Source organism: Amblyomma maculatum, chromosome 1, assembly GCF_055883805.1.
Source record: "Amblyomma maculatum isolate TAMU_Amacu chromosome 1, ASM5588380v1, whole genome shotgun sequence".
NCBI classification, from domain to species: domain Eukaryota; kingdom Metazoa; phylum Arthropoda; class Arachnida; order Ixodida; family Ixodidae; genus Amblyomma; species Amblyomma maculatum.
The window spans coordinates 457,009,455-457,035,840 of record NC_139344.1 but is presented as its reverse complement, the minus strand read 5'-3'; the positions used below and the strand labels follow the sequence as shown (position 1 = coordinate 457,035,840).

Below are 26,386 nucleotides of genomic sequence, written 5' to 3'. Positions count from 1 at the left end.
GGGATGCATCGCTCGGAAAAGTTTTAGAATTTGTTCAGACAACCACTCCTCCTGTCCCTGGCTATGCTCGTACTGGGAGACACACCCATGCATCAAGAAAGGGGAGCCAATTAGGAGGGCCTTCCAACGCAGCATATGAACCCTTCATCAAAGTGCACTGCTTTCTGACAATGGATTCGAAAATCGTGGTGGTCCGGCATGTCGGACGATCTTAGGGTTCCTTCAGAGAGTGAAAAATCCCATCAGCCCAAAGAGAACCCAAGGCACAATATATTTTTCTTTGAAAAGTAAAAATCTAATATTGGATAGTGATATTTCATTGACCTTTTAGGCGTTCGTTGAAATAGTTTCCGGAAAACATAGAATCATGGCACAGAATACAACCATCGTCTATTGTCCTTGGCATCAATTCATCGTTCACGGCAAAAACATCTCTATAGCTTGAGTACATGCCTTAAACAATAAAACGTTGGCTGTGGTTTAGGTCTGGTTAACCCTAGTTGAATTGAGAAAGCAATGGCTGCATGCATGGCTATATACTTGTGGCCAAATGAAGAATCGAATATATAAGTTCACTCACCGGCGTTAGATCATTGTTATGCCGCAGCCGGTAGCACATAGAACACACACTTCCAAACGGATTGTTCGTGAAGCGGCGGTGAAACTCGCGTGGCCGACTCGTGTTCGTCCAATTTTTATGCAAAGTCTGCGGTCGATCACCTTCGATGTCTCCAGGCTGTTGTTTTTGTTGTTGTTGTTATTACACATACCCACAGAGGGGAATCGGCCAAGAATTGGGTAGCAGAGTTTTTGAAGGATGTTTTCATGCAATTAAAAAAAAAATTAATGATATTGGAGGGGTAGAGGAAAGGAAACAAAAGGTGAATTAAACGAAATATAAAATGTAAAGTGGTAACACACACGGGAGATTGACACTGGAATTGTAGAACAAGTGAAGTTGAAATATTTAGCAAGCAAGGCAAACGATTTGATTAAAGTAAAAAATTTTGCATGCCGGTAAAAACAGACCTGCGAAGATAGAAATTTAAAGGTGGGATACGCATCGCAGCCTTGTTAGAGAAATCTCAACTTGCCGTGAATGACATAATTTTCTACTCCAAGTATGTTTTAAATGGAGGTAGTCATCAGATCTTAAAAGATGTTCAGTTTGCATGTTTAATAAAATGTTTCGCTGAAACCTCGCGGCCATGGTGTACGCTGTCGCCGGAAGGATAGATAATACGGAGCCATCCGAGGATCCTATGCCAAACTATCAGCATATTTATTTAAAGTCACATTGTTATGGCCTGATACCCATACCATATGTACAACTTTCAAATGTCGAGGAATCAGGGAGAGAAGGTATTTACAATTGCAAAATCTACTGATGAAGAGAGGGATGAACACAAGAATAGAGAGTCGGAAATTACAGCTACTTTAGAAAAAGAAGAGTCTAGTTTCCGTAAAGCGATTACCATTGCCAGAAACTCCACTTCAAAAATTGAAATAAAGTCCGGAAGACGAACAGAAAAAGACCAGTCTAAATGCGAACAATATATACCCACACCTGCTTTTTCATTACACTGAGATGCGTCAGTTGCTATTGCAAAGCTAGCAGAAAGACTTCTTAAATGATCTTATAATAATCCGTTTAGAATAACGGATGATAAGTTTTTACCATTATTCGGGAATATGTCGTCAAAAATAATTTCAACAGACGACCCGCTAGTTTGCATGGGAATAATACTACGAAGAGAAACATTTAAAGCGTCCAGCAAATTTTGGACCATAACTACCTGCGGAGTGGGAAATTTAGGGCAATGTACACCGAAAAAGGAGGTCGGTTGGCAGCAAAAATAGACATAGATTGGTAAAACTCTGATTCATATATCCTTAGGTACGTCTGAACACTTCGAAATTGTAATGTATACATAGCAAAGGAGGAATCCGGGCGTCAAGGTAGAACACATTGTAGAGCACACAACCTAAGAGCTTCTCGCTCCAAGAGAACAAGCGGGCAAAGTTTATTACCTCCTGAACCAGAAAACAACACTGAACCGAACTCTAAAATTGAACGCAGATTAGAAGCACATTCAGTTCAGTGGTTCAGTCGTGTCCGAATCCTCGTGACCCTATGGACCATGTCACGCCACGCTTTCCGCTCACTATCTTCCTAACATCACATAACTTCATCTGCAGTGCCTCGAGGATGCCATCTAACCATCGCGTTCGCTGCTTACCCCTTCTCCGGCGACCCTCAACCTTTCCCAGCATCAAATCTTTCTCCAGCGACTCCTCTCTTCTCATCAGATGACCAAAGTAGCTGAGCTTTAACTTTAGAATTTGACCCTCCAATGAGCAGTCAGGGTTTATGGTCGACAATATTGACTGATTTGATCTTCTGGCAGTCCAAGGAACTTACAAGAGTCTTCACCAGCACCACAATTCAAACGCGTCAATTCTTCGGCGGTCAGCCGTTTTCACAATCCAACTCTCGCATCCATACATCACAACTGGAAAGACCATAGCACGAGTTATACGGATCTTGGTTAGCAGACTAATGTCTCTGCTCTTTACTAGGCGGTCAAGGCTAACCATTGCTCTCTTTCCCAGAAGCAGGCGTCTCCTAATTTCATGGCTGCAGTCTCCTTCCGAGGTAATCTTGGAGCCCAAGAAGAGAAAATTAATCTGTCACAGCTTCCACTTCTTGTCCATTGATGCTCCAGGACTTGATAGGGCAAGACGCCATGATCTTTGTCTTTTTAATGGTCAGTTTAAGGCCAAACTTCTCACTCTCTTCTTGTACGCGCATCAGAAGTCTCTTGAGTTCCACTTCACTTTCTGCCATTAAAGTGGTATCATCCGCCTATCTAAGGTTGTTGATACGTTTTCCAGCAATCTTCACTCCAGCTGAAGACTCGTCCAGACCAGCCTTCATCATGATGCACTCAGCATATAGGTTAAATAGGCAGGGCGACAGTATGCAGCCTTGCCTCACTCCTTTCTCAATCGGAAACCAATCAGTAAGACCATGTCCAGTTCTGACTGTGGCCTCTTGTCCTTCATACAGGTTCCTGAGGAGACAGATGAGGTGAATTGGAACTCCCATCTCTTGGAGAGCTTGCCATAATCTGCTGTGATCTACGCAATCAAACGCTTTCGCATAATCAATAAAGAAGAGTAGATAAGTTTCTGGAACTCTCTTGCTTTTTCCATGATCCAGCGAACGTTGGCAATTTGGTCTCTAGTTCCTCTGCCCTTGCGAAACCCAGCTTGCACGTCCGTAAGCTCCCGATCCACATACTGCTGCAGCCTTCCTTGGAGGAGTTTCAACATCACCTTGCTAGCATGCGAAATAAGCGCGATCGTGCGGTAGTTGGAACAATCTTTGGCACTGCCTTTCTTTGGAATGGGGATGTAAACTGACCTCCTCCAATCCTGTGGCCACTGCAGGGTTGTCCAAATCTTCTGACATAATGTATGCAGAATGTTAACAGCGTCATGGTTGAGGTTTTGAAGCAACTTAGCTGGAACGCCATCAATTCCGCTAGCTTTGTTCTTAGCAAGGCTAGCTAGGGCCCTTTCAAATTAGAAGCACATCTATCCGCATTCCAGACTGGGGATGACTAATTCGGCGCCATGCGCACAGGGCCCGAGCCGCTTTCGTAGCAGTATGGTTAATGTGAGGCTGCCATGAAAGACTATCATCATAAGTGACCCCGAAACACTTTATTTATCTAACCGGAGGTATTATTTGTTGATAATACATTACAGACAGACTTATAGAAATTTTATGCTAAAAACAAGGACAGTGCTCTTGTTCACATTTAATGTGAGACGCAAGCCACACACCCAATTCTCAATACAGTTTAGGTACATTTGCAAGCAGAGATAAAGGGATTGAATATCCGAAGCAGCCACAAAAAACGCGATATCATCTGCATATACGTAAGTGCAGACATGATGATTAACTGGAATTGAGTTGTGTAGTAGGTTCAAAGGCACAGGTGAGAGGCCGTCTCTTTGCGGAACTCCCCTGGCTTGCTTGTATCTGCCAGAATGAACGCCATTTAATGCACAGAAAAACTCTCGGTTCTGAAAGAATTTAGATATCCACGCTCCTAAATAATTTGAAAACTGAAGAGCTTTTCATTTTTGCAATAGAATGCTATGTTAAACACTATCATAGGCTTTGGCTATATCTAGCGCTATCAAGGCAGCGTGCATTTTTTGGCGCCGCTCTAAAAGAACTCGACTCTCAAGGTCAGCATGCTCATTCCAGATGGAACACTTTTGACGGAACCCAATTTGGCTAGGGCTGAGGTCATTCTCTTGGTTCACGAAGTCCGAAATACGTATAAGTGTGACTCTTTCAATTAATTTTATAATGTTTGATGTTAATGAAATTGGTCTAATATTACCTATAGAAAAGGCACCACCTTTATTTAAGTAAAGGAATCACTTTGGCAAGTTTCTATTCTGGGTGTATCCAGGCATGTTTGATGGAATAATTTGCTAGCTCTAATAATGTGTCAGGTGACTCCTCAAAAAGGATGGTTATCATTTTTGAAGTTACGTTATCAGGACCGGGAGCAGCGGCTGGTAATCTCATAACTATAGCAGAAAGCTCAGAAACGGTAATTTGAGGATCATAATTAACTGTATCCACTGGCAATACAGATATTGAGCACGAAAAAAGTGCAGATGAGAAACGCTTCTCCAGTCCTTTGGCAATTGTTTCAATTGCGTCTATTGCTTCATGGGGAGTCACAATAAGAAAATGTATATTTTGTAATGGCGGAATCTTTTTCCGCCAGTGTAAAAAAAAAAAAGCAGTTCGGTTGCCAGATTTAGAAAGGAAATCGAAATGCCTAACGTCATAATCGTCCTTCGCTTTTATAACTGTACGTTTAAAACTAGCTGCGATGAACTTATAATCATGCCATTTTTTCGGGCGCTGATTGTGGAGAAGCTTCTTCCATGCCGCCTGTTTACGTCTGTAATCCTGGGAACAATCAGAATTCCAACAAACAGCTGAAGTATTCCCCTATAAACTCCGTACCAAGATCTCAGACTTCTTACGGAAATCCTCAATCACCGAACACAAGTGTATTGATTTTTGTTCTTCATCCGTGTTAGGCACTGACTCAAGATTAGAGCGTAACGTTAACAAAAATTATTATAATTAACAAATATCTTCAACAGAGAAGTCGCTGGCGTTACCGGGCAATTAACATCAAAAGCAATCGGTATGTAGAGGTGCCACTATCAAGTGTCAACCAATTATTGACAAAAAGGCTTGGAGAGGTAAAAGTTAAATCTAACACAGATAGAGTGCATTTTCGTATGAAAGTGGCTGAACACGAATTTCTACACGAAATGTTATTATGTGTTAACCAATCCCAAAAACTCTTGACGCAACTATCTGTATTCTCCGCAGACATCTGAACCGCGCCTTCAGGGAAGGGAGGAAGGTGGAAGTGAAAAGAGAGAAAGAGGTGCCGTTGTTGTTGCGACTGTAGGAAGACTGAAAATTCCACGGGTCTGCTACTGGCTCTGTAGCTCAGACGTCATACCTCAAGTGTAATCTGTGCGGTATTTAGGCATTACGCATGATGCTAGTATGGATTGGAGGCTTCACGTCAAGTACAATGTTCGAAAACGTGAGCGTGCCCTTGGTAGGCTCATACGGATAAGTAATAGAAAATTTGGTACAAATCCTATGTGAGACCGATTCTGGAATTTGGCTGCATTCTTTTTTCTGGGTGTCCAAAATATAATCTGCATCCTTTGCTGCTTTTAGAAAGACGGGCGCTGCGCCTCTGCCTAGGGCTTCCACAGTCAGTCTCTACCGCTGTTCTGTACTTGGAGGCCCGTATTCCGGACCTTAACTCCCGCTTCCGCCTTCTAACTGTTAGATCATTCTTGCGATCATTTGAGGCTACTACCGGTGTGGCTATACCTATTTTTTTATCAAACATTGGTGTGGACCTTGGTTCTATATGTCCTATTGGTAACTCAACGTCCTTAGTGGATATAAATTATGATTCTATTTTCCCATCTAATGTGAAGCACTAACCTTCAAGTCCAATATCCAGTCTCCTATGGGTACACCTTGAAAAGTTCCCTGATCACACTGTAATTGCCACTGATGCGTCTGTGAGTGCACAGAAAGCAGCGATTGGAATTTTTTCAGTCTCTTTCCTGGAGTTTTTCGGTGCGTGTCCCGGATTACACACCAATATTTCTAGCAGAGTTTATAGCAATTGGGCTAGCACTACTATAAGTTCAGTGCAGTCAATCAAAAATAATTTTTCTATCAGACTCTCTTTCTGTTTTGTTGTCACTGAAGTCAGCACGGGATGCTCTGTTGAACCACTCACTGAAGTATTTCATACCGGGGTTAGTGAAATACGCTTCATCTTTGTCCCTGGTCACAGCGGTATTATCCAGAACGAAGCGGCAGATTTCAATCAATCAATCAATCAATTAATCAATCAATCAATCAATCAATCAATCAATCAATCAATCAATCAATCAATCAATCAATCAATCAATCAATCAATCAATTATTTCAATACATATACAAATTGCAAAAAATGTTGGGCCAATAGCCGAAGCTAGTTTAGGCCCTGGCTAAATCAGCTCTTGACGCATCTGTTTCATGCACCATCCCTAATATCACCATTTTTCGAATGTCCCGTTTCCAGCGTTATCAATACCTAGCCACTTCATGCAATACATAATCCTTTGCTATCTACAGCCGAATACCAGCATTTCGTATACTCATGGAAAGTTCGTTCATGTAAATCACGGCAGTGTGAGGTAACGATGACTCTTATGAGATGCAGGATTCCTCGCCTAAATCTTTATTTATGTAGATGCGGGATCAGCCCCACAAACCTTTGTGAGGCCTGCGGTGTGATTGAAAATATTGATCACTTTCTTCTCGCTTGCCGAAGGTTTTCACATCAGAGGAGGGTGCATTTAGAAACTTCAATTGCACGCTTGGGATTTACGTTGTCGGTCCCGCTTCTACTCTCCTTCGGTGCGAGTGCGAAAGGATTTGCATTACCTTAAATTTGTCGGTACTTACATAACTACATCACAACTACGGACAGATTCCCTTGCTAATTGTATTCCAAGTTTACAAACTTTCATACTTTTGCTTCGTATTTTTTCTTTAAATCAATTTTGTGATCTTAAATCTTATGTTTTTGCTTAGTTGAAAATTACTTTAATGCACTAATTCAGTTTGTGTAGGACATTTGGCAGTCCACACTGAACCCTGGCCAATCCCCCTTCGTGGGTATGTGCCATATATCAAGGCAGAATAATAATAAGAAGCTGAGCCACCTCCGCTGCCTTATGCGGACAGAAGAGAAAATAGACAAGAAAAAAGAAGAGGATGTAGGGGTGTGTTTATTCAGTTGACGCAGATGGATCCAGCTGCTCGGAATGAACTCGTAGCGGGGCGTAAGGCGTAGCGATTCACACAGACAACGACCAACTTCTTCGTCCTCGAGTGCGCCAGCACGCGATGCATGGCAGTGGCTATGAAGACGAAGATTACCACACTACATTTTCCCCCCGGGTAGAGAAGGAGCCATCCTGGCGACTTATGGAGCCGAAAGAACAGACGGATCGTAGTATGGCTTGATTCGGTTCACATGAACTGTTTCGCGTCCACGGCGACGCAAGTCCGCAGAGGGCGCAACAGGCTCAACTACGTAGTTGACAGGAGATGTTTGTTGGAGGACTCGGTATGGACCATGATATCGAGCAAGAAGCTTCTTTGAAAGGCCGGTGGTTGTGGCCGGGACCGAGAGCCACACCAGGCAGGTAGGTACATATGTAGAAGGCTCGCCGGTGTCGCGGTGGTGTTTTTGTTGCCACTGGTTTTCCGTTGTAAGCGAACGGGCGAGCTGACGGCATTCTTCTGCGTACTGGGCGGCGTCCGAGAGTGGCATCGATTCAGACACATCAGGGCGGTAGGGAAACAGCGCGTCCATTGTACAGGTTGGCTCGCGCCCATAAACAAGAAAGAAGGGAGATAATCCAGTGGTGGTCTGTATCGCAGTATTGTACGCGTAGGTTACGAAGGGAAGAACGTGGTCCCAGTTGGAATGAGCGTCGTTGACGTACATGGCCAGCATATCACTCAGAGCACGGTTGAAGCGCTCGATCAGGCCATTCATTTGAGGGTGGTAAGAAGTTGCGGTGCGGTGAATGATGCGCCATTCTTTCAGTAGGGCCTCAAGAGCTTCGGACAAGAAAACGCGTCCGCGGTCACTGAGCAGTTCCTTCGGAGCCCCGTGGCGAAGAATCAAATTATTGAGAAAGAACAAAGCAACGTCTTTACGGAGGCAAAGGGTAACGGTGATGCTTCAGTGTAGCGTGTACGATGGCCTACTGCCGCGATAATCCATCGGTTTTCAGCAGGAGTAGTAGGAAGAGGGCCATAGAGATCTATGCCAATGCGGTCAAACGGACGAGCAGGGCAGGGTAACGGCTGCAACGAAACAGGGGACCTCTGAGGAGTTTTTCGGCGTTGACAAGACTTGCAAGCGTGCACGAAATGGCGTACAAAGCGGTACATTCCACGCCAGTAAAATCGCAGACGTAGGCGCGTGTAGGTTTTCAATACGCCACCGTGAGCACATTGTGGGTCACCATGGTACGCAGCACAAATGTCGGCACGGAGATGACGCGGAATGACTAGAAGCCACTTCCGTCCATCAAGCAAATAATTGCGGCGATAGAGAAGACCGTCACGAATGGAGAAGTGGTGGGCTTGGCGGACGAGTGCTTTGGATGAAAGACCGGGAGTAGGACTTGAGAGAAAATCCAAAAGTGCATTGATCCAGGGGTCATTCCGCTGCTCGGTAGCCATGTCGATAGTGGCAAGAGTCGACAAATCGTAGGCACAGACGTGGTCAGACGAGGTATCTCTAGCCAATGGCGAGCGGGAAAGAGCATTCGCGTCCGTATGTTTCAGGCCTGATCGATAAATGACATGAATGTCACTCCTGGAGACGGAGAGCCCAGCGAGCAAGGCGACCGGATGGGTCTTTCAGAGGCGCAAGCCAGCACAAAGCGTGGCGATCGGTCACAACGTAAAACGGTCGGCCATACACACAGGGACGAAATTTTCCGATGGCCCAAATAATGGCCAAACATTCCCTTTCTGTGACTGAATAATTAGATTCTGCTTTCGTCAATGTTCGGCTGGCGTATGCCACAACATGCTCGCTGTAACCAGGCTTACGTTGGGTAATGACGGCACCAAGCCCATTACTGCTGGCATCAGTGTGAATCTCCTTAGGCGCAGTCGGATCAAAGTTGCGTAGAATGGGAGGCGAAACCAAAAGGCGGCGTAAAGTGTCGAAGGCTTTATCGCAGGTTGGAGTCCTGGCAGAAAGGTCGGAGCTGACGTCAAGGAGCTGAGTCAGAGGAGCTGAGTCAGAGGAGCGATGATAGAGGCGGAGTTCAAGATGAAACGTCGAAAGTAGGAGCAGAGGCCGATAAAGCTCCTAAGCTGCTTCAGGGAGGTTGGCGTCGGAAACTATGAAACTGCGCGACGTTTGGTGGGGTCGGGAAGAATGCCGCCCTTAGAGACTACGTGGCCTAAAATGGTGCGTTTTTGAGCGGCAAAGTGGCACTTCTTCAAATTCAACTGAAGCCCAGCATCGGCGAGACATGTGAGGACATGCTTAAGGCGGAGAAGGTGAGAAGAAAAGTCGGTAGAAAAAACTATGATGTCATCCAGGTAACAAAGACAGGTCTGCCACTTGAGTCCACGAAGAACAGTGTCCATATGGCGCTCGAAAGTAGCTGGGGCATTGCAGAGGCCAAAGGGCATAACGTTGAACTCGTATAAGCCGTCCGGTGTTATATAGGAAGTTTTCGAGGGGTCATCATCGGCTATCGGTACCTGCCAGTAGCCAGAGCGCAAATCCAAAGAGGAGAAATACTCGGCACCCAGTAAACAGTCCAAGGCGTCGTCAATTCGCGGCGGAGGATAGACATCTTTGCGCGTGATTTTGTTAAGCCTACGGTAATCGACGCAAAACCGGATTGAACCATCTTTCTTGGTGATCAAAATAACCGGAGGAGCCCATGGACTGTTAGATGGCTGTATGACGCCCCGGCAAAGGATGTCGTCCACGTTGTCAGCAATGACTTGGCGCTCAGATGCCGACACGCGATAAGGACGCTGTAGTAAAGGTGCGTTTGTACTAGTGTCGATTGTGTGCGTAACGACAGACGTGCGACCCAGAGCAGTGTGAGGAAGGTCGAAAGCAGAAGTGAAGTTCTGTAGAAGAGCAGCGAGTTGATCGCGTTGTGGGGTGGAAGATCTGCGTCAATAGCTTGTTGAAGAACATCAGGTGGTGTGGAAGCGGTCGCTATATCGCAAGAGCTGAGAACATTAACGTCTAATGAAGTAGGCGGGGCAGGAAGAGTATTTTCAAGTGCGGGATCAAGTTCTTCAATACGACCGAGACACTCGCCGCGTAGCAGGACGGACGGGCACGAAAATGGATTTGAGACGTACATTTCACTAAGGCCATCTTCGAACTTGAGAACCGCAAATGGAAGCAGGAGGCAGGGATGGCATGAAGCGGCGTCGGAAGATGTGAAGAAGACAGTTGAAGCAGTAGCGCTTTCACAGGAGAGTGGAACGAGGGCAGCAGAAATGGGAGGAATGTGTGTCATTGGCGACAAGGAGCTTTGCAGACCGGGTGGGCACGTCACACAAGACGGTATCACAAAGAGGTAAAAGGGAAACTTCCGCGCGGGCGCAGTCAATAACGGCACGATGAGAGGAAATCGTAGCTCAGGATGATGTCGTGTGAGCAGTGAGACAGTACAATAAACTCGATGGTGTATAAGACATCTTCGATTAGAACATGGGCCGTGCACGCCACTGAGGGATGAATGCGCTGTGATGAGGCGGTGCGAAGCTGTGATGAGGCGGTGCGAAGCGAAGAGTCGGAAAGCGCGGTGGTCACCTTCCGAAGACGACGGCAAAGAGTTTCACTGATGACGGATACAGCAGCACCCGAGTCGACAAGAGCGAGAACTGCGACGCCGTCCACAAACACTTGTATTACGTTGGCGGGAGAACACAGAGGACTTGAAGAGTTCGAATAAAGTGCAGTTCTTGCCCCGGGAACTGCGACTGTTAGTTTCCCTCAACAGCGCCGGTAGAACGTCGGGGAAGAGGGGACGGGAAACGGCAATGAGGGGACGATGATCGGCGAGTTGTATACGTTTGATATTCACGAGATACAAAGTCGGAACCGGGCGGAGTTCTCGGCGAGGGCTGGTCTGTATCGTAGGACTAGTTCGAAAAGTCAGGTCGAGAAGGTGGAAGGCGTTGGCGGCAAAGGCGTGCGACATGGCCCGGCAGCCCGCAAAAGTAGCAGATTGGCCGGTTGTCCGCGGTACACCAAGGGTTCGTAGAGCGTTGGCGTACCCTTGGAATAGGGACATGGAATGCAGACCCAGGTAAAGGCGAAGGAAGGTTGGAAGGAGCGGCCTGGTAGGAAAGAGATGCTGACGGAATTAGCGGCCTGGCCGCAACTTGGGCGTAAGTCAGTGGTGCCGTTACTTGCGCCGGCACGGGGCTGGGCGGCAGCACAGGGCTGGGCGGGAGCATAGAGCTGGGCCGAAGGACATCAGCGATGTGATCTTGCACAGCACGCCGTATGGTAGGGGCCAAAGACAGAGCCATGTCAGGAGCAAGGCGGCCAGTATCCTGTAACTGAGGGACCAGTGATAGCTGGCGGGCGACTTCTTCTCGAACGAAGCCTTTGATTTGTTGAAGCAAAGGGCTGTCCTCTGATGGAGTAGAATCGCCCAGAGATAGTGCAGAGATGGTGTCGTCTCTAACACCGGACCGCCGGGTAGAAGCGCGCTTCTTACGAAGCACGTCGTAGCTCTGGCAAAGTTTGATAACGTCACTGACCGTGGCAGGATTTTTCACCCATAGCATCTGGCATTCGTCGTCAGAGATGCCTTTCATGATGTTTTCGATCTTATCCGCTTCGGACATTAGCGGATCGAAACGCTTGCACAGGTCCACGATGTCTTCTATATATCTGGTGAACGACTCTTCGGCATGCTGAATGTGCTCACGCAAGCGTTGTTTTGCCCGGAGCTTGCGAACTGCAGGGCGGCCGAACACTTCCGCAAAATTCTTTTTAAATGTAGACCAAAATGGCAGGTCTGTCTCATGGTTGCGAAACCAGAGGTTCGCCACGTCAGTCAGATAGAAGATTACGTTACTTAGCTTGGTAGCGTCGTCCCATCTGTTTTACCGACTGACGCGCTCATATGCCGACAACCAGTCGTCGACGTCATGGTCGGTTGTGCCACTGAAGAGGCACGGATCACGCTGCCGTAGAGCTCCAGAACACAGCACGGTAGTTGGGAGGGGCGACTATGTCGAGGCAGTGTCGTCCGGCATGGTGGAAGCAGAGAGTAATGTGCGGCTTCTTAGTTTCAGGGTGGACAGGAATGTACACAGCAGCACCTGCACCAATTTTAGGGACGTGTTTATTCAGTTGACGCAGATGGATCCAGCTGCTCGGGATGAACTCGCATCGAGGCGTAAGGCGTAGCGATTCACAGACAACGACCAACTTCTTCGTTCTCGAGCGCGCCAGCACGCGATGCATGGCAGTGGCAATGAAGACGAAGATTACCACACTACAAGGGAGAGAAAGACGCACGTCACAACTGCCGTCGTCCACCACCGAAGCGGTGGCGGGTGCAGTGACGGCCTACAACAGATATAAATTCGATGGCAGGCTAGCACCCGCCGCAAGCGGCGTTGACCTACCAGTCCCAGCCCGCCAGGAACAGCCACCCTGCACCGCCCTTCACTTCGGAGGTAAAAACAAGTTGTCACGGCGCACGAACTCCTGTTGAGAACGCCACACAAAGGTTGCAAATATTCTGCGCATTTACCTTCGCCTTCTTTCCGGGGTGATGCAAGACTTGCAAGACGTAGGTGACAAAAATTGCAGGGTAGGGCTTAAGGCTGCTTAAGAGCGGAGATGGTGAAATCCAGTTTAGAGGACTGTTTTTACTGACTGCATCATAACTGTCATCCCTATTATCATCATCATGACTATAGCCATTATCATCACTGTCTACCAAATGCACCCTCATGGTCATCGTTACTACCATAATTATTGTGACTGATTGCATCATCGTTGTCATCTCTACTGTTATTTATTTATTTATAGATACTGCGATCTGGTACAGATCATAGCAGGGTGGGAAAACCAAAAAGAAATGCACGCATATAAACGCACTCAAATTCATAAAATTTGCAGGCACATTTCGAACATTAGTAAAGAACTCTAAGTTACAGTCTCGCGATTAAGTTTGTTTCATTCTGTAATTGTCCTCGGAAAGAAAGAATATTTAAAACAGTTATTTCGCGCGTTCACAGGGGTTATTTTTAGTGCATGCCTTTTTCTCGTATTATAACCTGAAGAGTAAGTAATATAATTGGAAGTGTTAATATTATAATGACCTTTTACGAGCTGGAAAAGAAACTTTAATCGGCAAATACGATTGCGCTCAGTCACAGAAGGCAATCCACTACGCTTCACAAGCTCGCCGACAGACGCACGGCCATATGAATTAAATACAAACCTAACGACCTTATGCTGTTGCGCTCAAGTTTAACAATGTTAGTTAAGGTGAAAGGGCCCCATATAATTACGGCATATTCTAACAGTGGACGGATGAGGGAGTTGTAAGCTAATAGGCGGACACTGGGCGGAGATGACTTCAGTGAGCGCCTCAAGAAAAAAAGTTTGCGCAGTGAATTGACTACAACTGTATCTATGTGTTTTGTCCATGAAAGGTTGTCAGTAAACCATAAGCCCAAATATTAATATTCTGTTACCTCCAATAACGATGTGTTGTTAGTACCATACACAAAATGAAGAAGACTTTTCTTGCGTGTAATTCTCATGAAAACGGTTTTCTTGCAATTAATACGCATCTGCCAATCGTTGCACCACGCAATCACCTTTTCTAGATCATTATTCAAACACAGCTGGTCATCAACTGAAGAAACATCTTTGCACAATATACAATCATCTGCGTAAAGCTTCACGCCGACTGAAAGGCCAGACACAATATCATTAATAAATAACAAAAATAAAAGGGGTCCCAAAACGGATCCCTGGGGGACGCCGGACACAACCTGGGCACTGTTGGAAGAAGTATGGTTTAGGGTGACAAATTGACATCTGTTTGAAAGGTAGGCTATGATCTATGTGAGTATCTGGTCGTTTTTAATATATTAGCTTAGTTTATGAATTAGTCTGTTATGGCGACACCTTGTCAAATGCTTTGCGAAAATCCATGAATGTGGCATCGGTTTGTTTTCCCTGATTAATCGATTGAGCGAAATCGTGTACTGTCTCAACTAATTGTGTAATTGTAGAAACCCTACGCCTGAAACCATGTTGAACATTTGTAAGTACTTTGTGCTCTTCCAAGAAGCCTAATATATGTTTATGAATTATGTGTTCTAAAATTTTACATGATGTGGACGTCAGGGATATAGGCCGATAATTCTCAATGTGTGCTTCTTTGCCGGATTTGTGCAAAGGTTTAATCTCGGCTGTCCACCAGTCATCCGGTAAAGAACCATCACGTAAAGATCTAGTGTATACAATGGACAAGTATTTCGTGCACCACTCTGCATAGCGTTTCAAAAATGCGTTTGGTATCTTATCGGGGCCGGAAGATTTTTTCACGTCAAGATCCAGGAGCAAATTAAAAACACCGGTCTCTGAAATGACATCAGTTATGGCAGGGAGCGATACCGAAAAGTCGGGGACACAACCATTGTCTTGTGTGAATACCGATTGGAAGAATTTGTTGAACGCAGAACAAATCACCGCCTCATCACGTACACATTTGCCGTCTACAATAAATTCATTCGTGGAGGAAGACTTTGGCGTGATTTGGCGCCAGAACTTCTCAGGAGATGTTCTAATGAACGAAGGCAGGAACGTTCCGTAATATTTTTCTTTGTCGCAAATTAGTTTCTGCTTAAGTTGTTCGGAAATTTCTTCCACGATTGATTTTAATGATAAGTTTCTATTTGATCTCTTTTTTTAATCTTTTAAGTGTTCGCTGTAAGCGTAACGTCTCCCGAGAGATTTATGGGTTACGGTAAACAGATGCTCAGAAATTACGAGCTCATACGGTTTTGTACGAGCCCGGCGTAACCGAATGGTTTGCGAGCTCGGTGGTGGATCGGAGAGGCAGTGATTTGATTCCCGGTTGTGACAAATATTTTTCTTGAGGTCATTTCGTGCGGACATTTGCCGCGAATATTTTCTCAGCTCATGAACCTGTAAAGTACTTATTTATTTAATTATTTATTCCTCAAAGGTCCGGGGACACAACATGAGGGGTGGGCTGTGAAATTTAATATGAATACAAAATATCTTCGATGGCGGTTTTGTATTGGCTGAAGTTGGTGATGGTTGCCACTTCGGATGGAAGGCCATTCCAGTCTCGAGATGTTTTCAAGAAAAAAGACTGATAATATATATCAGTGCGGGCTTTCATTGGATAGACGGCGTTAGGGTGAGAGTTACGAGAAATGCGATGAGCAAGTGTGATAGGAGTAGTTTCAGGATCAAAGGTATGATAAAAATTGTGATATTAGGAAAGACGAGCGATCTTGCCACGACCGTCCAATGTAGGAAGGTTAAGCAGAGATTTAAGTGCGGAGACGCTGGCGTGATATGAATAGTCGGAACAAATAAATCTCGCAGCGTGATTCTGGACAGATTCTAGAGTTTCAATAAGGTTAGTAAAAGAAGGATTGTACGCGGCGCATGCAAACTCTAATTTCGATCGTACAAATGTTAAGTAAGCAAGCCGGTTTATTGAACGGGGTGCTAAGGCAAGGTTACGGCGTAAGTACCCTAAAATGTGATTAGCTGAATTAGTTATATGGTGAACGTGTTGGGATCAGGTTAAATGTTTGCTCAAGTGAATGCCGAGATATTTATAGGAGCCTACTGATGTAATGGGGACATTGTTAATTGTATACATCGCGTCCAGGTGATTGCGATGGCGGTGGAAAGAAAGAAGAGACGTTTTAGTAGAATTTAATTACATTAGCCAAGTGTTACACCACTCTTGGATGCGTAAAAGGTCTTCTTGAAGCTTGGTTACATCGGACGGGTTAACTATTGCATGATAGATGACACAGTCATCACCGAAAAGGCGGATGTTAGAACTGATGTTAGAGGGCAAATCATTAATATAGATGAGAAATAAAAGGGGGCCTAAAACAGTAGCTTGGGGAACACCAGATAAAACCGGGTGAAGACATGACGAATGAGTATTAGCGTGAACGAATTGGCAGCGGTCCAACAAGAAAGCACGAATCCATTCCACAACCAAAGGATGGAGGTTTAAGCGTGAAATGTTAAGAATGAGGCCTGCATGAGGAACTTTATCAAATGCTTTTTCAAAGTCAATGAATATGGCATCCGTAGGAATGTTGAAATCAAGGAATGCAGGTATGTGGTTAAGAAAAAGAACTAGTTGTGTGTCGCAGGAATGACCCTTGCGGAAGCCATGTTGATTAGGATGAAAAAAGTTAAGTGATGTTAGAAAATTAGTCGTATGGGGATATATTACATGTTCCATAATCTTACAGCAAACGCTTGTTAGGGAGAGTGGCCTTTATTTGTGTGGTGATTATCGGTTACTTTTTTTATAGACTGGAATGACCTTCTCGATCCACCAGTCACGTTGTAGGGAGGACGATGAAAAAGACTGCTGGAAAATGAGAGATAATATGTCACCGCATATAATTTTAGTATTTTTCAAGATTTTCGGGTTGATGCCTTCAACACCGGCAGGTGATGAATTGGGCAATGATTCTATGACTTTGACTATTCCATTTGGCACAAAGATGATAATGTCCATAGAAGAGTTGTTAAAACAAGGAAGTTCAGGAAAGTTATCGAGAGATTCTTGAGTGAATACAGAGCAAAACTGCTCATTTAGGACATCTGGAACATCTGAGGCGGAGTATGGAAGCCCAGAATGATCTGTTAATGCGATTGTGCTAGATGTAGTAGGGGAAATAGTTTGACAGAAGCGCTTTGGGTTATTATACAGCATGTTTGGCAAGGTGTGTGAAAAGAAGTGACCCCTAGCTTTGGCTACTTTGGCGTCATAGTTGGCAGAGACAGTTTAGTATTTATTCCAAGCATTCGCTGTGTTAGTAGCTTTAGCCACGCGGAATAATTGTTTCTTCGTGTTGTTTAATCGTTTTAGTGTTTTATTATACTAGGGAGAATTGGGTCGCTCATTTATAGTGATAGTAGGGACATGTATATTGATAAGGCCGTGCATTTCTGATTTTTTTTGAAAGTGAAAGTGAAAGTTTATTAGATAGAACATATTTACAAAATGCATAAAAATACAGACGAGGAGAACAAAGAGTAAAATACGAAGAGTAACCAGTTTGCTTCAAGTGAGCGAAGCTGAAAATCAGGGGTAAATTTGATTGAAAGGAAAGCAGCGAGGCCATTGTCAAAACTTCTGTAGTCACCTATATCATATAGCGTAAGTGTTTTCTTTATCTTTTTGGTATTCTGCAGATGACACGAGAAAGTAGTATGAATCGCAAGGTGGGATCGCTATGTCCTTCTAGGTAAGTTATAGGAGAAAAGCTACCCGGTTGTGATGTTAATACCAGGTCCAGAATGTTAGCAGATTTATTTATTTATTAATTTATTTATTCTACAGAGGTCCGGGACATTACATGACGGGTGGGCTGTGAAATTTAATATGAATACAAAATATCTTCGATGGTGTCTTTGTATTGCACTTCTGTGCGATCAGTACGGAAAATATCAAAGTTGCGAAGAGAGGGTAATATTTCAGCGTCATTAACCGCAGAAGATAGCCATGTTTCGGTTAACAAAACAATATTCGCGGAACATGAATCAATCAAACTGCATAAAGCATCACGTTTAGGAATGACACTACGAATATTAGTAAATAGGAACGGTAACTGGAAACGGTGGGCTGGTTTTGAACTATTTCTGATGGGGTGGTTGCTGGGTATCCTGTTCTACTACGATGCTCTTGGTGTGATCGAAAATGTACGTTTTATTTCCTGATGTCATCTTGTCATGTCGTATTTTAAATGTCAGGCCATGACGTTTGGCATCATCATAAAGGCGCTTACGAGCTAGACGGGTATTGGGTGAATAGCCCTCGGATACGCTGTAGCCAGTATTTTTAAATTTGCTGCATACCGAAAGCACCTGGTCTTTATCTTTAAAATGAAACAACTTGACAATGATAGGATGGCTTTTACCGGAATGAAAGGCGTAAAGGCGATGGGCGCGCTCAATGTTGCGAATTTCAATGGCTAAATTTAGATGCTGGCTGTAGTGTTCGATTATTATTTTTTCGAAACCTTGCCACGACTCTTTACGTGCATCTTTTAAACCGTAAAAAACTAGATTGTTCCTCCGTCCACAATCTTCACCATCGTCCAACCTGGCAGTAAGTTTTGCGATTTCAGCTTTGAATTCGGCTGTTGTGGATTTGATATCCTCTACTTCCATTTTTATTGAAGGGAAAGAAGCGCAATCTGCTTCGGTTTTTGAAAGGCGAGTGTTTACTTCGGTGAATGCTTTTCGGGGTCAGACAGTGATGATCTAATGGATTTCAGCTCTGCAAACATGCTTGACTGTCCGGCCTGAACTTCTTTAATTGCCTTTTGCAGATCTGATGTCAACGGCTCTACGTTATCACGAGGCCCTGAGTTGGTCTCAATATCACCAGCTTTCAAAAGCAAGTCGAAAATCACACATGAACACTCATATACAATATTACATGCGCAGTGAGGGCTCGGCAGCACAACTAGAAAGCGATTGCCTGTGCGTTTAGCATATGGGAAATGACGACTGCTCACCTGCATAAGCAAGGGGGGAAAATTCCGCAGGTAAGTGTGGCCCATCATTACGGTGCCGCCGAGCCCACTCACCTTGTTATTGAAAACTTGTGCCCACGTAAATGTTGCGAGTTCCCGACGAATTAAGGCCGTGTTTGTCGCGTTATAGAAAATGCTTGAGAATACCAATTAGCTACTCTTTTACGCATGAGTTGCAGAGGAACCCCAAGGTACTGAAGGTAAACACAGCACCCAGCCTACACCATAAAAAATGACTTAACCTCCTACCCCAACGGTAAAAAAAAAAAAAAAGAATTCATATGAAATAAGAGTTAACTTACCGACATTCTAGTGGAAATCAAGAAGGAGAAATGGGCATGGGCAGCATATGTATTGAGAAGAGAGGATAACCGATGGTCGCTTGGGGCAACAAACTGGATTCCAAGAGAAGGAAAGCGTAGCAGGGGGCGGCAGAAAGTAAGGTGGGCGGATGATGTTAAGAAGTTCGTAGGGGTCAAGTGGATACAGCCTAGCACAGAACCGGGGTAATTGGAGAAGAGGCCTTCACACTGCAGTGGGTATAGTCAGGCTGATGATGATGATGATATCTCACAAGATTATTCAGTCAAGTGTAAATTCTCAAGTGGGCACTTTCGGTGAAAGCAAAGTAAAGCGACATCCATAACGTAGGCTACAATCCTAATTTCACACAGAGCCAGTGTCAGACCACGGACAGTTTCCCTCCCACTTAACACTAAGACAAAGTGGTTGAAGTTATAGGGAACTGCAAACTATGCAATTTTGACGATTTGATAATTTTAATTGTGCAGGTTTATGTAGCTTCTGGCGGACAAATTAGCTTCGTATAGGAGTTTTTGTAACGCAGCCGAATACCCTTTAGTAAATTATTGCCAGTATTTGCAAGCTTTAAAGGCCGGAATACATGCGGCGTTTTTTTCCACGATTTTCGCGCGTCGAAAACTGCCGCGCCGACGCGACGCCCAGCTCGAGATACATGGAACGACGAAGCGGCGCGAGCGCCGCCGCGGATACCTCGATGCGAAAGCAAATGCATCAGCGAGCGGAAATAACCGCAGAGCGAGGTACGTGAGAGAAGCGACGCTGTCCCTTGTGGTAAAATCCCGAAAGTGCTCATTCTAATGCTACTGTGCTAAATGTAGAAAGCGTACATAGGTGCGCAAGGATTTGGCTTGCTCGAATGAACGAAGATACTTCGGAATGCCCGCTCGGATACTAGCGGCACGGTTATTTTGTATTTATTTTTGCAAATTTCACTCCAGGGAGCAAACAAACACACAGCGATCCGAGAGTAGGTCGTATACTCACAAAAAAGCGACATTCCGTGCTTGATTAAGCGTTTATTTTTACGATAACCACATTTCTGCGACCAAACTGCCCCATACCTCGTCAGCCATGGCGGCCATGTTGACAGCGGCCGCTCAAACCGGAAATTCCAGCTTTCCGCGCTCCTATTGGCTCGCGTCGACAGTCGTTTCCGGTTCGAGAGGACGCCGCGCCGCCCGCGCGTCAAATATCTGGCTGGGCCAGATCGGTGGCGGCGCGCGTTTTTTCTGACGCGGAGCGTCGAGTGCGCGCCGTCGGGCGTAAAACGCCGGTTTGACGCGGCAAAAACGCTCCATGTATTCCGGCCTTAAGACGGCAAACAGGAAATTATGACCAACTGCATCAAATAATTTGAAAGGTGAATTTGAATAGGAGTTGTCTCCAACACCGAACTTGTATGGCAGCATGTATATGTGTATGGAAATTGCGACCTCTGATACGACATACCTGGTGCAAGGCTTAATTGTTATGTTTATGACGACTAGCTGCAGATGGCGACAAAGCCTGGCGAAAACTGTGTAATATAGACAACTCCACTGGGTGTTCATTCGGTGCGATAATTAAAGGCCTTATGCGACCGCCGTACCTACACTACATCTACTAAGCTTAACCACTACTTGCCTCTACTGCTTCCCATAGTAAGCTCTATACTACTTACATTACTATTCAGACCTAACTACAGCTTCTAATTTAGACCAGATCTACTCAACGACAAATAATGTTCCTATAGAAAGGACAATCTAAATGACCATCTATTGACCTCACACTCTTAAGCATTTTTAAGCGACCCTCATATTAGTTCTCCGCTGCCAAAAATGATATTTGTTCGCCATGTGCGCAGCGCCGTACCATCTATTATCCTCCACCGATATACTGAGACTAATAGAATTTATTTCATATATTTCAGTCACTTCATCACTTCATCAAGTGACTGGAGTATATTTTTAATATCGGACGTCCGACGCTGCTGACAGTTACATCCTTGAAAGATCTTCATTACATTTTGGCCAACTGTACCTGAGGGACTTTAACAGTTCGCGGAAACACCCGGATTTTGCGAGACAAGTGAATTCATTATGTCGAATATATTTAGTCTTCACAAATTACTCCTATCGAAGCTTTAGGACCCTGCTGCATATGAAAACCTCTTTTGTATTTGTTGTCCTGCTTCAAGACATTATAATCTATGCCCAACTGATAATAGCAAAGGTTCTGTTATTGCTAGCTGTGGCCACCTGTGCCGCTGAGACAAATATGTCGTTTCTGAGACAAATATGCCGTAAGAAAGAAAAGTGCCGTCCCGTCCAAATGTTCAATCCGGAATTCGATCTAAGCCAGAACAACTGCGCGAGAAGTGCGCACTGAACCTATACATTCATCCGCGAATGTGTTCTTAGCAAAAACTGCGCTGTCTATTTGTTTCCTAATTTCTCATCATATTGTTTTTCGGGCAGGATTTGTGGCGCCACCTGGGTGTTCTTGTGTATCCAGTTTACCCCCGCCTGCATCACCCCTTCCGCTACTTCCGTCGAGAGAACAACACAGTCAGTGGCGTATTTCAATGCCAGAGGTGTCTTCCCACGTGCCGAGGCAAGACGCCTTGAAAAGGCACTCCACTGTCACCAGGCAGAGCCGAGACGCTGGAAGGTAGACAGGAGGCCCGTGCAGGGGACACACGTCACGGCTCGAGTGATGGATTGCGAACCGCCAGAGATGCGGACGGCGGGGTCGGCGTTAAGCTGTGTACGAGCATCTCCTTGAAATGAGCAGAGAAAGCCTGCGCTCTCCTGGCGGAAACAAGCCCACTGAGTGTGCGCTGCGACGTTATCTTTCTATATATTTTTCCAAAACAGAAGAGCAGTTCGTGAGGAGCATCCCATTTTCTTTTTACCAATCGTGTTGGGGAACCACCGTACGGCGTGGCCTTGTCGAGAAGCACGCTGTCTGAAAGACGTGCGGCAGAGGCTGAAGACAAACAAAGGTCCCAACCTTGGCCAAGAAGACACTTCCGCACTGTCGGACTGGCTATGTTCTGTCGCAGCGTTCGCCTCCATTTTGAAGGCGCTCCGTTCGCCTCCATTTTGAAGGCGCTCCGTTTGCTGGCGAATGTGTCATGTCGACGGTGTGCATGCAGTTCACTCGCTTTACATTGTCGCTTCCGAGGTTATGTCGATATGTTCACACACACGCAGACCTTGTGGTGGCCTATACATTTCGGAAGTAGCAATAACTCGAGCAGGGCGCCAGCGCGAGGGGTGACCGTTGCGTAAAGTCGTGCCTTTAAACCTTCAAACGAAGTACCTGCAGAGTCTGCTGGCTAAAGGTAATGTCTTGAAAGCTGAATAAGCTATGCTTTGTCATAAAATACGCTTCCACTAGATCATTTAGTGGTATTCATTCCATTCGTTACACGCGAGCGTCATTTTTGTGGAGACAGGTGTCCGCTGGACATGATACAGGATAAATGGCGTCATATGTTGTAGCCGAAACCTTCTTTCGGGGATGTGCTGCTGGATAAGGGGATAAGGGGATATTTTCGAGAATGTGCGCCAAGTGGCTGTGTGCGCAGAGTGGGTATGGCCCATGTTTATCCTTGCTTCTGCTTCTGTTGTTCGAATATTGCACTATGGAAGACAATTTACCCTGCGTGTGAATTAGGCCGCCTTCTGGTCCGTAATAGCAATTAGTCCATGCTAAAACGGTCATGCGGTGGAGGGAGCAGACAAACAAGTGACTGTTTGGAGTACAGTGGATGTATGGATTTATGTTGGTAGCATCCACTTTGAATGAAGTGGTGACGTTTACCACCAAACTACGTTGTCCTTACTGCTTCAGCAGTACAACTCCAGTTCCGCGAAAATGCTGCTGTGTTTTCGAGGCCTCCAGTCGCCAACAACTTACTGAACTGCACCCTTCAGAAGCTACCAACCTACGCGGTCAGAAATTCATCCGGCAAATTCTACTTTCACCAGTGTGTCAAACATCAAATTACCCTATAGAAATTTATTCTCGTTAAATAAGCATTACATTGGCTTTTGCGCTATACAAATTATGAGTGTTGAGCTTGTATTTTTAGGGCACTTCCCTACTTCTAAGCCAAAGGTTTTATTACGAAATCATTGTGAGGGTTATAGGGGCAGAGCATGTGGACAGAACGCATCTTCATAACGTGTCGTACAAACCTTCCATAGAGAAAATGAACATTGCCTCACCTGGCTTTCTACCTGTGTCAGAACAAAGATATTGGCCCAGAAACGCGAGAATTATGCTATCGACGTAGCATATGACGCCTTATGTAGAAATGCAAAATACTTTCGCTGTGCATTAAATAAGCATTGTCGTCTCCGTCAAGTTCCAACTGCAAAACACTCTCGCACTCTTCAATAAACATCATCGTCTTCATGAAGTTCCGTCTGTGCTGCTCGTTCATTTAATGTAGGCATACCTCCTATACTTTCCATGCGCGGTCAAGGAGAAACAGATCAAAGGATACCAACCATCGCGTTCAATGCCACGGTGGAAGAAAGAAAACGGTTTCGTCGGTGCGCCCGCACCGCGGCGACAAGCGGCCACAAGTGGGCGCCGCTAGTGGAAGCGCGTTTTTTAGTGTGCTATATACGCTTTCCGCCGCCAATTCTGCTGGCGTTCCTACAGGGATGTGGCACGCGGGACGAGGTTTCGCGAGCTCTGTCAGCAGTAACACTCTGCAACATACAAATATGCTTGTTTTATTTAAACGGCAATCGAGACGCAGTTACGAACTTTCATTCCTCTTACTGTTCCAATTACCTCATTTTCGAACGTACTGGCAAGCGTCGTCTACTCGGCCAGCTATGGAGACTGCACCGCAGAAGCCTCCTCTGGTAGGTAGCCTCATTTGACTAATAAACGTTTTAAGGCTTCTTGCCGCCGACACCGATTCCTGGTTGTATGAACAGCAGCTCAGCTGACTGAGGAGTGGCGATGTAAATGGACCAACTGGCGCATTCCCTTCGACTTTAACTCCAGACTATAACCTTAACCAGCTGTCTTGAATATTTAGTGCATTCAGGCAAGGCAAAAAGAGCATAACTATACGCTGACTGAAAATAAATGGTTCTACGTTGCTGCAGCCGTGGATAAGGGCCCTGCAGGAAGAACGTATCACTATCCGGCGCTCCTAAAGACGGAATTCCAAGCCCATGTCTATAAAGGATCGTTCCTTGTGTCATGCCTACACCTCCTTTCAAATCAAATCACGTCGGCAGCATGAAAAGTCGCGTAAACCTTGGGTCACTCGCTATCATGTTAAGCTTGTCAAACAGAACAAACTTTATCACTCTTTCATTCAATCTCGCGAAGCAAATAAATGGAAGTAATTGAAATCCTTGAGAAATAAATTAAATAAGAGTTTAAAGAGGCTGCAAAGGATGACTATTATCTGCTTATTTTTCACAAGGATTGCTTGAGAAGGAGTGACGTAGTTTGGAAAAAGCTAAATGACATCACAAACAAAAATAAACTGCAGGCAAGGATTGATAGCCTAAATGTTGATGATACAGAAATAAACGGAATGGTTCTGGTTAATCAGTTCAATTATTTCTTTATAGAGGTTGGCAGTAGCACATACTGCTCTGAAGCTGCAAGAAATATTACGGACTTGCAAAATACTTTATTGTTTCGCCCACTTCTGTATCCGAGGTAACAAGGCTCTCTCTCGGACTTAAGAACAGTAGGGCTCGCGATGTAGATGATTAAGAAATTAAATCTATCAAGCATGTGACAGATGCAATGGCACCCATTGTAGCACACATTTATTATGTTTCACTTTAACGGGTGAACTTCCACTACAGAAGCACGCTGTTAGACTAATAACAATGCACAAGAGAGGAGATAAAAATGAAATCAGCAATTGCCGTTCACTTTCTATACTTTCAGTATTCGCAAAAAGATTAGAAGTGTACAGCTTGATAACTGAACATCACTTTGGATTTCGGAAGTTCTATTCAACAGAAGACGCTCTCTTAGTTCATAAGGAAACAGTATTGGAGAACTTTGAGAATAAAGTGGCAGCTCTAGGAATCTATATAGATCTCAAAAAAGCATTTGATTCTGTAAATTATCTTATACTACTTGACAAACAGGAACGCTATTGATTCCGTAGAATTTCGCAGCACCTAATTCTATCGTAAGTTCAGGGACGGCACCTCTACGTCGAATTAAACCATATTAAATCGAGTTTAAAACCAGTTAACTCCGGAGTTCCACAAGGAAGTATTCTTGGCCTTATACGGTTGACTTTTTATATTACTGGTTTTGTATGCATTACCGGCAACTGTAAATATATAATTTATGTAGATGACTGCACGGCTTTGGTTTCTGGTAAGGACCTAACACAGATTAAAGAACTAGCAGGTATTTTGTGCTGTTCACTTCAAGAATTGTGCCAAAGGAAATAGATTAATTCTAAATGAAATTAAAACGCTATGCGTCTTATTCCGCACACCAGGAACGCCATTTACACCTCCAGATTACTTTCGCTTAGGTCCCTATTGTATAAAAACAGTAAAACATATCAAAATTCTAGGAATAGTTTTGTCTGAACATTTTTCGTGGAACGAGCACATTAAAAGAATTTCATCAAAACTTAGCAGGGTTGTAGGTGTCTTGAACCGAAGTCGCCGAATACTTCCAGTTGATATCAAGAAACTTATTTATAACGCGCTTTTGAGTTCTCAAATTTACTACTGCTCTTTGGTTTCGGCGATTAACTCGATGATAAATATTAAGTCGTTTGTACTACTACAAAAAAAAATAAAGAAGTCCTCTTGATAGAGAATACGTCTCGGTTTGAACATGCACTACCAGTTTTCCGAAAACACAGGGTCACATCAGCGGAAAATATTTGCCCTTACAAACTACTGTGTGCGTATAAAAAACAGTGCAAGGAAAATCAACAACCGTTTTAAATTTAGCAAACTTTAAAACAATGGCAAAAACCTACGCTGTTTGGTACCAACCACCATGGTTTGTTCCTTTTTCACATATTGGATTTCGCATTGAAAC

General features: G+C 44.7%; 1 protein-coding gene across 1 annotated transcript in view; it reads right to left on the bottom strand.

Annotated features, from left to right (window-relative positions):
• The window catches only part of LOC146209731 (sulfotransferase 1C2-like), a 123,537-nt gene that overhangs the window by 73,077 nt on the left and 24,074 nt on the right, over nucleotides 1-26,386 (bottom strand). The gene's annotated exons all lie outside the window — the stretch shown is intronic.